Source organism: Coloeus monedula (genome assembly GCF_965178545.1).
Source record: "Coloeus monedula genome assembly, chromosome: 23".
Lineage (NCBI taxonomy): Eukaryota > Metazoa > Chordata > Aves > Passeriformes > Corvidae > Coloeus > Coloeus monedula.
In genome coordinates this window covers 4,925,234-4,931,233 of record NC_138803.1, presented here as the reverse complement: position 1 = coordinate 4,931,233, position 6,000 = coordinate 4,925,234, and positions in this window count along the sequence as shown.

Genomic DNA, 6,000 nt, shown 5'->3' with positions numbered 1-6,000 from the left:
CTCTCCTAGGGAAGGATGTCCCTACAACCCCAATTCTTGGAATTCCGAGGCTGCCTGGGGACTTTCAGCATTTAAACCAAATCTCTGCCTCTTTGGCCCAAAAAAACCTCTTCAATCCCTGGATTTCAATGTCCAGGATCCAGACTTGCGATCCGGGATGGCTCCCAGTGTCCCTAAAACGGGAAAAACCTAAAACCACCAATATTTGCTGCAATCCATTTTCCATCCCCTCACTCCTCCCATCCCAAGGAACTCCGGCATCTCCTCCTGCTTAAAGCCACAAATTCCCTGATTTCCCCCCCCCCGAAAGCCCCCTGGGGACAAGGGGGAAAAGTCAGCGCTGGCTTAGCTGATTTGGGTTTTTTTTGGGATTTTTTTGCTTTTTCTTTTTTGAGGGACGGTTGGTTCCTTCTCCCTCTCTCCCTCCGTTCCTGCCGGGGATGGAAAGTTTTGTTCCAGCTCACCCTTGTGACTGGAAAAGGAGCCAGAGCAGCCGCGGAACAAGGGGATGTTTCTTCTTTCCCGTTTTTTTTATTCCGTGGCAAAGTTCTCAGGAAAAGTGGTTTTGCAAGGAGGGCAGGGGGGAAAAGCCGGAGTGAAATCTCCAGGGAAATCCCTGGGGGAGAAAAAAAAATGGGATCCAGAAAGGTTGAGGATAAAAATGTGAAGGGGATTTAGGGGGAAAAGGGTTTGGGATGGGGATGGAAGGAACGGTCTCGGAGAGGAGCAGGATCCCAGAGCTGCTGCCATTCCCAGGAAAACCTGGGCTGGCATTTGGGAATGATCCCAGGGATTTGAATCAGGGCCTGGAGAGCTGATCCCGGGTAAAAATGCCCGGAGGTGAGGGTGGGAATCCCTGGGGTTTGATTGTGCAGATGGGGCAGGGAATGGGATGGGATGGGATGGGATGGGATGGGATGGGATGGGATGGGATGGGATGGGATGGGATGGGATGGGGATGGGATCCATGGGATGGGATGGGATCCATGGGATGGGATCCATGGGATGGGATCCATGGGATGGGATGGGATCCATGGGATGGGATGGGATCCATGGGATGGGATCCATGGGATGGGATCCATGGGATGGGATGGGGTGCCAGCACATCCCAGACTCCAGCAGGTGCATTCCCAGACCCAATTCCATCCCCGTCTTCCCGGATCCAAGCCCCTCTTGCACCTGGAAATGCTCATGGAGGGAAGGAAGGGGCTGATTTTGGGGAATTACTTGGATGCTGAACCAAACCAGGGATTCCTCTGGATCGTCCTGTGGTTCCCGCTGGGAATTTTGGGGAGGTCTCACTCTGCTCCAGCATCTTCCCCAGCCAGGTGCATCCCACGGGCTGGGAAACCTCCAGGAAAATGAAAAATCTGGAGTTATTAATTTGAGAAATAGTGTAAAAATCCATGGAAAAAACTGCTCTGGGCTCCAGCGACGCTCCCAAGGAAAACCCCCGGAGGCTGCACTTCCAACCTGAAACTCCAACAGCTCAGGGAAGGATGGAAGTGGTCCCTGCCTATCCGAAATTCCATCCCGTGCCTCATTCCAGGGAATTTTTGCTGGCCTGGCCACAAAGCATCACCCGTCAGCAAGACTGGGACACGAGGGCAGCAAAAATCCTGCGGGAAAAAAGGGGAAAATCAGGGAAAACCAGCGCAAAACTGAGGGGTTTGTAGGGTCCCCTACAAGTTAATATTTGGTGCCTGGGGATGAAGTAATTTCCACAGCGGGAAGGAATCGCTGGGATTTGCCAGGAGGAACAACTCTCCTGGAAAAGAAAGGGGGGGGGGGAAAAAAGGGGCATTGCTGGAAAATCCCAGAGCCCAGGACGGAAGGAGTTAATCCCGGCCTGCTGGAGATCGTTCCCAGCGGGATTCCAGCCCCTTCAAAGGGGATTTTGCAACACGCGTTGCAAAAGGACAAAAGTAATTTTGGGAGCTGAGGAATGGATTCTGGAAGCAGGAATCTGTTGGAATCAATGGTTTTTTTCCCATAAGTAAGGCGGGTTTTCAGCTGATCCCAAATTTCCCAGAAAAAAATCAGTTTGGTTTTCTATTCCAGTTTCTAAAAATTGTTTTTTCCTGGGTCCGGTTTGATTTTCCCTCCAAACGTTCACGGCCTTCCTTGAGCTCCATCGGGCCATTCCCCATGTCTGGAAGCACTGCCAGCTGGAAGATTTTGGGAATTCAAGGTGTTCTTTGCCGCTGGAAATTCCTGGGGAAGCCCTGGAGAGGCAAAACCATCCCGCTCCAGACCCCGCAGCTCCTACTCGATTTAAGGAAAAATTTACATTTCATTGAAGGAAAAACCCACGCTTTATTTCAGGAAACAATTCCCTACTTTTCACCTGGGAATTGCTGGCTTCGCTCCCTGCCCCCAGCGCTGGGATTCTCCATCAGGGACAGCGCGGATCGATGGGGCCACGATTATAAATTGATTTGTATTTTTGTAACCTCTTAATGGCACCGGGCCCCTTCCTGTCCCTGCAGGAAAAACCGGGATGGGCCGGAGCAGGAATTTTCCCTCCTCCTCACCTCGATTTTCACGTCTTCTTCCCGCTTTGGGGCGGGATAAACAATTCCCGTGAGTCTCAACACCTCTCCCGTGCGGGGACAGCATCCAACACATCCCGAAATCCCCGTGAATTAAGGATTCAAAGCCGAATTTCCCAAAGCGTGGCTCTGCCAGTGGCAGGGATGCGGTGGAAGCAGGTCCGTGGCGCTGCCATCCCTCTGTCCCCACATTTATCCCCCTAATGGATAAATATCCCGATTCCCGGGTTTTTATTGATTTGGACACCGCAGGGATGTGGGATGTGCCGAGGGGTCATTCCTGTGCCAGCCGGGGGGGGACATCGGGGGCCGGGGCGGTGACATCGGGGGTGGCAGCGAGAGGCGCCCGAGAGGCTGAATTTCCGCCAAAGCCGGTGATCAGCGCCAGCTCCTGATGGAATTTTGGGGGTGGAAAAAGGGCTTCGAATGCAGAGATAACGGCGGGAGGGACGGCCGCCGGCACCCGGGGCTCCGTGGGAAATTCCCCTTCCCAAAACCCGCCCCTCCCAAAAGCGGCACCCCCCGGGAATCGCTTCGGGCAGCTGAAATGCCAAATGAATCGACCTAAAACACAGGTAAATCGACTTAAAACACAGATAAATCCACTTAAAAGACTGATAAATCCTGGTGCAGGACGCGCCGGAGCCGCACATTCCCGGCCCTTCCCGCGCTGCTGGCGCCCATCGGGAATTCAGCGGGCATCGATCGGCTCAGGGATCAATAATTCATGAGCACAGCCATCGATTTTCGGGCATTTCCTCCGGCGGGGTTGGAGCGGCGCGGCCGCGTGAGCCGAATCTGGGCATGGCCGGGTGGGGAAGGGCGGGATGAGCCATTCCAGGGACTCTGAGCCATTCCAAGGATTCTCCGAGCCATTCCAAGGGTTCTCCAGGCCTAATTAGCTGCTTGGAGAAGCCGGCTAATGAGCTGATGGAGCCATGCTCATCCCTCTTTTCCTTCTCCAAAGGATATCCCAGTGTCCGTCCATCCCTGGTGTCCCTCGTCCCCAGCCCTCGGCACCTTCGGCAAACCCCGGACACTCTGGATCCAGGCAGGGAAATGGGATAATTCAGATTTAAGGAGAAAAAAGAGGATTTAAGGTGCGGAGTGGGACCTTGAGCCAAATCATCCCGTCCCATGGAGAGCTCTGGCAGCCCGAAGCCTCTCCATCCCTGTGGGGTCACCTGGGTGAAGCTGTGGGGAAACTGAGGCACGGCGGGGTGTGAGGGATTGATCTCCTCTTCCACCGTTCGCTGAGTCCTTGGGAAGAGCCCCTTTGGCTCCCTGCCTCAGTTTCCCTCCCCTGCAGGGATCTCACCCCGTCTGTGCCATGAGGGCTCCGAGCTGGGCTGAGCCGGCAGCTCTGGGGGTGTGACCAGAGCCTTCTTAGAGCTGATTGTCCTTTCATTAATTAATAATCAGAATAATCAGAATAATCAGAATAATCAGAATAATCAGAATAATCAGAATAATCTGTTCATGGAGCTGCGCGAAACTCCCGGGAGGGAAAAGCTGTCCCCGCGCCCCGCCCAAATCCACTCCGCCACCTCTTCTCCAAACACCTCCTGCTGCTGTCACCTCCCCTCCGCTGCCACCTCTGGGGGGGTGACGGGTCCCTGATCCTCACGGCGGGGGCCGTGTGGCATTTCCCGGGCAGCCGCTTGGGATGCGGAGCCCGTCCCCGCTCCCGCCGGGCTCATTTTTCCTCCGCGCTCGGCTGGCCCTTGTCACCCGCTTGTCACCCGCTTGTCACCCGCTTGTCACCCGCTTGTCACCCGCTCCAGCCTGGCTGCTGGGGACCGGGGAGGGGACAGACCCCGCTGTGCCCGCCCGGCTCCTCGGGGCCGCTTAGCGAAGCTGCCCACGGCCCGCTGCGGCAAAAAAAAAAAAACCCATTACCTCATGGCCACCACCCCGAGCCCGCGGGGACGGCCACAGCGGCGGCCACCGCGATGTCCCTCACCGCCACCCGCGGGTCACTCATCCCAGGGGGAAAATGAATGTCCAGGGGGTGTCCGCTGCCCTCTGAGCGAGGGACATTCTCTGGGATGTGGGAATCCAAATCCCCCCACCCCGCTCTGGGTGCAGAGAGGAACCAGCAAGAAAGGAACCCGAGAAACAACCCGCAAAAGGGGAAATCCCGGGGCCGGCGGCAACCCCGAATCCTCGCGGGAATCGCATCCCCACGGGCAGGGCCGGCTCTCCAGCTCGGGCTGGAAAAGCCAAACCACCCCATCCAGCTGGAAGCACCAGGGGAGGGAGAGGCAGGCGGGAAAAATTCCTCGAGTGGCAATTTGGGCTAAGCGTGCTCTGCGTTCCCACAATGTTCCCCAGTGGGGAAGCCTTTTCCCGAGCCCTGGAGAAAACAGATTTCTCCTCAGCTGAATTCCAGGTCCTTCCCCTGTAATCTTCCAACTCCAGCGTTTCTCTGATCATAAATTAGCGATCCTTGCACTCGGCTCGCTCGGAGCTGTTTCGCTCTTCCCCCTCTCCAGGTTTTCCACATCCTACAGAAAGGGAAGATCCAGGCTCCGCGTGGTTATTTTAAAAGACGCCGATCAATCAGAGCTCCCCTCCTCCCGTTGGGATCCTCGGCTCCCCGACACGGCGGCTGCTGCCACCCCAAACCCCTCCCGAGAGGAGCATCCCCCCCCAAAACCAACCCAAATCCCGCTTGGAAGAGCTCGGATTTAGGTTAATTTAAAAAAAAAATCTGTAAACAAAAATGGGGGAACGCTGAATTCCCAGTGAGGGGGAGCCTCGTGCCCATCTGGAGGCTGGATCTGCTCCCTGGAAAAGCCGGGATTGTGGCACGGAAGAGCCATTCCCGTCGGCTTTTTCCTCATTTTCATCATTTCTCCATGATCAGATGGGAGACGATCCCCTTGGGAACGGTGCTGGAGAGAATTTTCCCTGTTCCAGGACGTCCCGGGGCACGATCCAGGAGCCCCTTGGCAGCAGCAGGGCAGGAAAACATTCCCTATTTTTGGGAGCCACACCGCTGTCACCCCCCCGGGGAGGTGACAATGCCACTCCTGGCTGCCACAGGGCCACCACCTCCTGCTCCACGGGAATCCTGCATCCCATCCCAGCATCCCTGAACCCCTTCCCCAACCCCAGCCCCCTTGGAGCTGTTCCCTGAGCAGGAATCGGGTTCATCCAGGGCCCCCCTTCCCAGGAAAATGCGCTTCCCATCCCGGAGCCTTTCCCAGGCGTCAGGGCTCCTGTTGACAAGCGACCTAACACGTCGCTGCTAAAAATAGCGGCGTCTGGGTCACATCTCCCACCCCGGAGCCGCTCAGGGCACGGGATCCCACTCTGGGGAAAAGCCAGGAAAACCCCGGGATGCTGCAGGAACCCCCAATCCCTTGGGAATGCTGCGGGGAAGGGGCTGAGCAGGAGAAATCTGAATTTCTGTGGATTATTTTTACCCAATTCGAGGGGGAGG